This window comes from Peromyscus leucopus, unplaced genomic scaffold, assembly GCF_004664715.2.
Source record: "Peromyscus leucopus breed LL Stock unplaced genomic scaffold, UCI_PerLeu_2.1 scaffold_1694, whole genome shotgun sequence".
NCBI lineage: Eukaryota > Metazoa > Chordata > Mammalia > Rodentia > Cricetidae > Peromyscus > Peromyscus leucopus.
In genome coordinates, this window is record NW_023504880.1 from 12,657 (window position 1) to 21,956 (window position 9,300).

Consider the following 9,300-nt stretch of genomic DNA (forward strand, 5'->3'; position numbering starts at 1 on the left):
TGGAAAAGTACTAGCTAGGCCAGAGAACAAGCCCCTGCCTTAAGCCAGATGCCCCCAAAGATAAAGAACAGGTCAGGTAAGTCAGGTAGCAGAGCAACAGAACAATGGGCCCTGACCAGTGACCTTACCACCCAGCAGCCTCACAACTTTCACGTAGTCCTTCACCTGCACGTCCCCCTTCACCTGCACGTATGGCACTTCGTGCACCCCTTCCCTCCTTCCTGCCCCTTCTCATGCTATACAAGCCTTGCTGAGGAGAATAAAATTTGCAGCTTGATCGGAACACTGTCTTGCTGTCTTCTCTCTTGTCTCCCCCCCCCCCCCCGTTTCATCCTCACCCGCAGGTGGGTCGCCCCCCGTTGACACCCCGCTGGCCAGGGCACTCATCCTTGTTATAAAAATTTTAAAGCCATGAAACTGAGCAGGGTGGTTGGGGGATGAGTCATCCCTAACTGGCTTGAGGGCCAGACAGCCCAAACAAGTAAAAAGGATACTTTCTAAGAACCAGTCTGGGTTTGCCTGATGGTCTTAGCAACAGCAGCTGAAACATGATCTGGAGATGACCTGGACCAATGAGAGGCAGCCATGTCACACCAGCAGATGCATATTCATCAGACCTCCCCCCAGGGTGTGGTGGAGGGTGTATAAGGCTTGCCTCTTCCTGAATAAACTGAGCTTGTTTTGACATTCTCCCAGAGTCTCTGTGGTTTGACTCTGAGCCTACTTGGCCTCTGCCCCCAAAGGGAACAACAGCAAGGACCCTGCTACATCTGGTGCCAAAACCAGGGAAATTTGGTACTTGAAGAGGGTCTGGTTGAGTAGGCCCCTCTACATTGTGTAACTTCGGTCCCTTCAGCAGGTAAATGCTGGGATCCCCACTTTCTTCTTTCTGTTTGTCTTATTTGTGAGTCTGTCTGTATGGTAGGGTGGCTGGCATATACTTTTGTTCAGGCTTGCCTAGAGTTTCCATATAAGGGCTGGCCCCTCAGAAAACAATAGCCACAGTCTGACTATTTTTAGTTGTATATGTGTATATATGTGTATATGTATGTGTGTATGTGTGTGTTTGTGAATGCGTGTGCTTCTGGGTTGTGATGCCTGGAGAGATGGATCAGTAGTTAATAGTGCTTGCTCCATAGATTTTTTTTTTTTTTTTCAGAGAATATGTGGGAACCTGATCTTTGGATAAGAGTTCTGTTCCTGGCCAGAAACCGTGAAGTGGCCTCAGGAGTAATTCTTCAATTGTTTGTTATGCCCATTTTGTTGACTATAATTGCTCGTCTAAAGTCATCCTCTACTGAGGCCCATACCTTTAATTCCAGCATTTCGGAGGCAGAGGAAGGTGGATCTCTGTGAGTTAAAGGCCAGCGTGGTCTAGAGACTGAATTCCAGGAGAGGCTCCAAAGCTACACAGAGAATCACTGCCTTGAAACAAATAACAAACAAATACAAACAAACAGAAAAAGCCATGAAACTACCTGAGAGCATCTGGAAAGAGGGTGGGCTCCACAGGCTGTTCTGCACTACTGCAGATCAGGTCTCTGAAAAACAGAGACTGTTAAGTGGAAGTAAACAAAAAGATGTCCAAGATGTCTCAGTAACTCACACCAGTACTTTCAGCCATTGGGAACCTAAAAAAGGAGAAATAGTCTGTAGTGTGAGTGAAAGGCCAGTCCCACCTACATAGCAAGAGCCCACCACAAAAAAACAAAAACAAAAACAAAAGAATGAAAAAACCTTGGGTGGTATAGCCTTGTAAGCCCACTATCCCATTGTGGAAGGCAAGTGGATAAAAAAGTCTTTAGCCAAGTAGGGCCAAATATTGACTTCCAGGCCAGCCTCAGAAAAGCAAATTATATAAATAAATGAGCCAAGTAGCTGATTAATAACTTAAAATGACCTGGACACAAACCTGAGTAGCCACCATTCTTTGAGGAGTTGGATGACTCCAGAGATCATACATGGCCATCTTTGTACCCCAGCCTCTTCAATAATTCTGGGATGTGCCTCAGCTGCTGGAATGATGGTCTCCCATGCACGAAGCCTGGCTAATATCTCAGAAATCCACAAATAGGACACAAAGATGCACATCTGCAATCCCCTGACTCTTGAGAGTATGACAGAGGAGCAGAGATTCAAGGTCATTCTAGCTTCCTAGCTGGGCTACCTGACAACCTGCCCCCAAAAACTGCAGAAAGTGTGAAAGGAAGTACAAATGCATCTGTGTTTACCTAGAAGCCAAATGTTCTGGCAGGTATATCCACTCTAGAATGTTTTTATTGTGTTTTATATTTCTAGTTTAAATTTTTCAAATTTTGATGCTTAGCAGCAGTTAGAATTGAGTGGGATGATGGGAATCCTAGCCAGGTAAATGCTTGAAGGGGCTTGTCATGCTGAAGGGAGTGGATTGGAGGCTTTGAGAACAACACACGAGGAGTAATGCTACAGACTGCAGGATTCCATGGCTCTCTGCCAAGCTGTTCTCCGACACCGGGCAACAGCTCTCAGTGTTGTCCATTCCTTGGGACAGGGTTTTATCATGGAGCAGGCTAGACTCAACCTCGCAGCTATCCTCCTGTTCCTGCATGCTGCTATAACAACTGTGAGCACACTAGAGAAAGACTCTATCAACTGAGCTGAATCACCAGTACTCTCCTCACAAGAGCAATGCACTCACACCATCCTCCTGCCTCAGTCTTCTGTGTAGCTGTCCTAGCAATTGACTGCCACAGCATCCAGCTCAACCCCTGATGAGCTTCATGAAGACCTGGACAAAGGTCCTTTAACAATGAATGACATCCTCAGCTCTATGGTTCAGGTCGATCATGAGACACAGTCCTGTAAATGATGAGCCAAATCACTTCAGAACTGTGTTGTTCACACAAGAATAAATCTCAGGTGTGGCAGCTCACACCATAACAAGAGGCAGATGGAGACAGGAGGATTGCTGAGCATTGGAGATCAGCCTAGGCCACAGGAGTTGCAACTAACCTTAGCTACACTTTAAAACCCCGATCAAAACATTTAAAACATAAATACATAGATCAGCAATTTATGACTCAGTGTTTGTGGTTGGATCAATGAATGAGTTTTGTTGTTGATGATGTTCCTGCTTTTGGTTTACTTTTTCTAGACAGGGTGTTGAAGACAAATTTCTAAGCAGTCTTATTAAATAAGAAACAGAGCCGGCCGGGCAGTGGTGGTGCACGCCTTTAATCCCAGCACTCGGGAGGCAGAGCCAGGCGGATCTCTGTGAGTTCAAGGCCAGCCTGGGCTACCAAGTGAGTTCCAGGAAAGGCACAAAGCTACACAGAGAAACCCTGTCTCAGAAAACCAAAAAAAGAAAAAAAAAAAAAAAAAGAAAAAAAAGAAACAGAGCCAAATGCAGGGGTGCAAGCCATAGATATCAGAGCAATAGCCGCCAACTCACCTTAGCTCACCATTTCACCATAGCCTCCCAAGAGAGCTTCTTCTGTCTAACCTGCGCCTTTATTGCCTTCCTGTTCTGCTGTGGGATGTTCTGTATGGCAAATGTGTTGCTCTAATTGGTTAATAAATAAAACACTGATTGGCCAGTAGTCAGGCAGGAGGAAGTATAGGCGGGACAAGGAGGAGAAGAATTGTGGGAAGTGGAAGGTTGAGTCAAAGACACTGCCAGCTGCCACCATGACAAGCAGCATGTGAAGATGCTGGTAAGCCACGAGCCACGTGGCAAGGTATAGATTTATAGAAATGGGTTAATTTAAGATATAAGAACAGTTAGCAGAAGCTCCATGCTGGGGTAACACCCTTATATATCCAACCTGCCAGAATCTACTCCCATGACACCTGTCAACATGCCCAAGTCAAATTTTTCCCTCCTCTTGAATACAGCATCAACTAACTTTTCCCTCCCACCCTGGAGCATCAGTCTAAAACCATGTGTTATGTGTCCTCTGACCAGACATGTGTGCCTTGTTTTTCATTTCCCAGTGTCCACAGGAAGCTTGATATTTACACACAACTAGTAATAACTCCAACAATCACACAATGGGGTTTTGTTGTAGATATATCGATTGTCACAATCACAGGAGTGTTCAGTACCAAAAAAGACCTTCCCAGGCTTCCTAATGGCTTTGACAATATTCATAAGTTAATCACAATGTTCTCTCATGAGTTCCACGTGGAGAGTACCACTGTAATCATAGCTTTCCTGAGGAACAGGGTACAGCTCCATCTTTAGCTTTCTCAAACTGGCAGGATGGTGTAGTAGGCCCCTCAGGGCATGCAAGGAGATTTGATTCCCATAGAAGCTGAAAACAGCTGCTCAGGGCAGGTAAGATGTCATGGAGATATTGATCCTCAATTTGACAGTCCTCTAAGTCCAGGGTCACCAGGGTGGGTCCATCTTTTACTAATGGAACTCGGAGGGGTTCAGGACTTAGATCAGTCAATCTGACATTTTTCAAATTCAGTTGTTGCAATTGACTGACACATGGAAACTCAGAAAGACTGTCCCATTCTGATGCTGAGAGTGTACAGTGAGTCACATCCAGGTCATCCAAGGGGGTCTTCAAGGACCTAATTAGGAAAACAGACAGTTCTTAGAACTGAGGGCTAATACAGAAGATGGCCAGTAATGACACAGAAGAGGAAAGTGTGGGTCAAAATATTTCTATTTGTATGGCAGATCAGTACTCATGATGCTGCATGACTGTCTACATACTAAAATCTGTACTGAGGCTTGGCACCATCCTTAACTGCACATCCTTCCCTCACTATCAAGCAAGACCCAAATGCTGGCTAGACTAACAGGGCACACACAGGAAGGACCAAGGAGGACCAACCCAGGCAAGATCTGGGAACAATCCAATGTCACCACCCCTCAAGCACATCTTCTCCGTTCCTTTCTCTGTGCTTACCTGTGCACCCTTCCTTCAATTAACTTCAGTGACACACATTTCCCAACTACCCATCACCTACACAGGCTTAAAACCATTAAAACTGTGTATGGACACTGGGCATTGCGGTTTCCATCTTTAATCCTAGCACTTGGGAGGCAGAGACAAGTGGATCTCCTCGAGTAGGAGGCCAGCCTGGTATACATTCCAAGACAGCCAGAGTTACATAGCTAGGTCCTGCCTTGGCAGGAAGCAGGGTAGCAAGCTGAGTATTGGGGTACACACCTATAATATTGATACCTGGAAGCTGAGGCAATACAACCAAGGAGTTCAAGGCCAATCTAGGCAACATAGAACCAATCTTTAAAAAAAAATTTTTTTTTTTAATTTTTAAAAAAAGAAGTAATCTTAAAAACAGACCATTCCTGATGGGTGGTGGTAGCACATGCCTTTAATCCTAGCACTTGGGAGGCAGAGTTCAAGGCCACCCTGGTTTACAGAGCAAAGTCTACTGTGGGATGTATTTCTATTCCCGTTGGTTAATAAATAAGCTGCTTTGGCCTATGGCAAGGCAGCTCAGAGGCAGGCAGGAAATTCAAGCAGAGATACAGGAAAGAGAAAGGTGGGATGAGGGAGATGCAAGCTAGGCATGGAAGGAGCAACAATGTGTCAGCAGACCGATAACAGAACAGCCAAGGGCAACATGGCAAAACAGATTAACAGGAATAGGTTAAGTTATAAGAACTAGCTAACAAAAAGCCTGAGGCATAGACCATAGAGTTTCTAATTAATAAGCCTCTGTATGTTTACTTGGGACCGAGTGGCTGTGGGACCAGGTGGGTCACAGGAAATCTTCTGACTACACAAGTCCCAGGACAGCCAAGGATACAGAGAAACTGTTTCAGAAAGCAAACAAACAAACAAACAAAACCAGTCCATTCAGAGTGAGAGTGCTTGGTAGATGAAGACGCCTGTCACCAAGGCTGACAATCTGCTTTGGATCCTTGGGATCCAACATGGTTGAAGGAGGAAAATGACTGATGCAAGTTGTCCTCTGACCTCCACAAGTATGCCGTGGCTCTCCCTCCCCGCCCCACTGAAAAACACAGATAAATAAATTAGAATAGAATGAAGATGACACATGCCTTTAATCCCAGCATCTCAGGAGGCAGAGACAAGCTGAGGTCCATGAGTTCAAGGCAAACCTGGTCTACAGAACAAGTTCAGAGACAGGTGGGGCTATACAGAGAAACACTGTGTCAAAAAAAAAAGAAAGTGGGGTTAGAGGTACTGCTCAGTAGTTAAGAACGTTTGTTGTTCTTATAAAGGATATGGATTCTGTTCCCAACATGGTGGCTCAAAATCCCCTGAAACAGTACCCAGGGAGCAAACTGATGCCCTCTTTGATCTCCACAGGCACCTAGCACATGATATGCAAACATTGGCTCAGGCCCACAAACATATACATATGAAACATCAGGAGATCTGTAGGGCAAATTTTCCTTATTTCTTCAAAGAAGGCAAACTGCTAATTTCTGCTCAAAACTTCAGATAGTACCATCAATTCTAAATCTGTACCTTTCAGATGCACAAGTTACTTGATTGTCATTACTTCACTATTTGACTTAATTATATAATTATATAAATCTACTTATTAAGAAAAGGAAATTATGTAGGCCAGCTAACTTGACTGGAATCAAGTCAGGCAATATGATCATACTTCAGCTTGGCTCCAAGGGAAATGTCTGGTAAGCACTCTTTTAAGTTTTCATCCATTTCTATAGTTTAACTTAAAGTAAAAAGCATCTTTTCAGTTAAGAAAAAGAAAAACCCCAGCCTTTCCTTAATGGGAAATAGTAGGCAGCCTGCTGTGTCCATACGCATGGCTGCTGAATAGAGCACAGATTGGGAACTAATGCAGGTGTGACATGCTTTCATCAATGCCCTCCTGTGTCTTCAGCTTTCTTGAACACACCAGCTAAGGAAGAAACTAGAATCCACTCACTAGATCTCATTGCTTCATAACTGGCTAAAAAACATGGGTGCCTTTCCAGACCATCAACCCCAGCTTAACCTTGATCCTTTGCACCACTGGTTATGTGAGAGCTCTCTCCAGGCCAGAGCAGACAGGAAACAATGCCTTGACATTTCTAATGCCTCAGCACTGTCAATCCACTAGTGGGTACAGGGAGCAGGTGCCCACTACTATAAAGGAACAGGGCTTTGTTCTGCTCTGCAGAGCATCTGTCTTTACCCAAGCAGCTGGTGCAGGTGGCCCTCAAGGAAGGGAACAGTTTCCAGATGCAGCTTCTGGAGATACTCCAGCTTGAGGAACTGCAAGGTGAACTGGATGATGATATAGCTCTTCTCCTCTGGGGAAATAAAGTTATCTCCTTGGATGTTGGTGAGAGAGAGCTTGCACAGGTTCCTCATGCAGCCCAGGTAAGAAGCCAAGTTAAGCAAGAAAACTGGATTGCAGAAAGCATCGTGCAGGCCCAGTGTTTCTACATACTCCAGGTTCACCTTTTCTGAGAGCTTCTTGTGGTTAAAACAGGATGCTGACCAAATCTGAAACTCATTACAGTAAAGCTGTAACAGGCCTTTCCTCTTATCACTCCACTCAAGGAGGTACCCTAAGAACTGGGTAAGGGGGCCTTCCATGAACAAGTCCACCACCACCTTCAAGGGCTTCTTCACTCCCGCCTTCAAATGGCCTGCCAGTGCTTGAGTCTCACTTGAGGTCTGTGGTAACCAGTTATCCATGGACCAAAGCCGCATATCCAAGTAGTTCTGACCCACAGACCATAGATCAGCACTTCCAGTTTGTCCTGCCTGTGGGGAAAACAGAAAAGAGCCTCAGCAGCTAGGCCAGGACACAATATCTTGCCTGTGTTTTATTCCAGCCCTGAAGTTCCATTCTGTCTTACTTTCTTCCACGTCCTTCAGTGTCTCCCTCTGCCACTTCTAGTACCCATGGGAAGCAGGGGTAGTCCTTCAGCCACAGCTGTATCCACCATGAGTCCCACCCCCTGCACAGCCCTTTCCCAGATGGCTCAGCAATGGCCAAAGTCTGTAGTCTGAAAGCTGCTGCCATCAGAAACCTCTGCTCCATCTGTGGCCCCTCTTCCCCATTTTGACTCCTACCATCTCTGCTCTGGGATTCCCTCCCAGGGTACCCAAGTCTTCCTCACCTGGGGCGAACCTCCTGGATAAGCAGTTTATCAATCTCCTCTAGGACAACTTGTGCTTGGGTCTCTAAGGAGCTTTTTCTCTTCAGAGCTCCCAGAGGGAGTCGGGGGAAGGGCCACGAAGACACTATTGTCCTCAGGACATTAACATGATGACCAGCATAGTCTTGCTTCAACAGTTGTGGTAACAATACTATGGGTAAGTTCTTCAAAGCAATGTTGGCCAAGGCCTCCTCTCTCAACAGTCTCTGGCCAGCCAGTTCCTGGAGTGTGAGTAGGGTTTTGCTGCTCATTTTGGGGGATCTTCAGGGAGAAAGATCCCAGAGAAGCATTTAGAAAAAGACATCTATATTTTCATGATAATGATTAGAGGGCCCTTCTCACTCATCACAGAAACACAGGGCCACAGTCACTGCTCATTCTGCTCTATGTTCCACTGACCCACAAATCCATATCATCCCCACCCCACCCCCCTTCTGACCCCACCCCCATTTGCACTGTCATCTCCCAAGTATCAGTGGTCACAGCCCACTTCACTCTCACCCGTTTCCAACCAGTGGGGCACTGGATTCCATTCCCAGTGGGAAGGGACTCCTGAGGATTCTGAAAGCTAACTCAACTTCCTGGGGTAGTTTTTCTCATCACTCAGACACTATATTGCTGGGAGTAGTGACAGAAGCCTGTAATCCTGGCACCCTAACATAGGAGGTCTGGGACTGGAGAGATGGCTCGGCACTTAGGAACACTTGCTCCTGTAGAGGGCCTGGAATTCATTTTTAGCCCTCACATGTCAGCTCACAACTGCCTGGTAATTCCAGTTCTAGGGAATTTAGCACTCTCTTCTAAAATCCCTGGCACAAGCACACAGATGATACACATATATACAAGTAGGTGAACACTCACGCACATATAAAATAAATCAAAGTCAGGCATGGTGGTGCACATCTTTAATCGTCGCAGGCAGAAACACTAGGATCTGAGTTTGGTGCCAGAATGGGCTCCATGTTGAGTTCCAGGACAGCCAGAGCTACCCCAATAAAGCCTGTCTCAAAAGATAGGAGATCCAGAGATCAAGGCCAACCTCAACTATTTAGCAAGTTGGAGGTCAGCCTGGGCTACATCAAACTTAAACAAGTTATACTAACCTTATCCTAACTTGCTAGCTCTCCAACCAGAGTCATTTAAAATATAAGGTAAGGACATGCAAATTAAATACTTTGATAGTTAAAAAA

The 9,300-nt window shown here is 45.6% G+C and overlaps 1 pseudogene; it reads right to left on the minus strand.

Moving 5' to 3' along the window:
* Positions 1-4,003: 4,003 nt before the first annotated feature.
* Positions 4,004-8,361, minus strand: LOC114689352 (annotated as a pseudogene).
* Between the last annotated feature and the right edge of the window lie 939 nt (positions 8,362-9,300).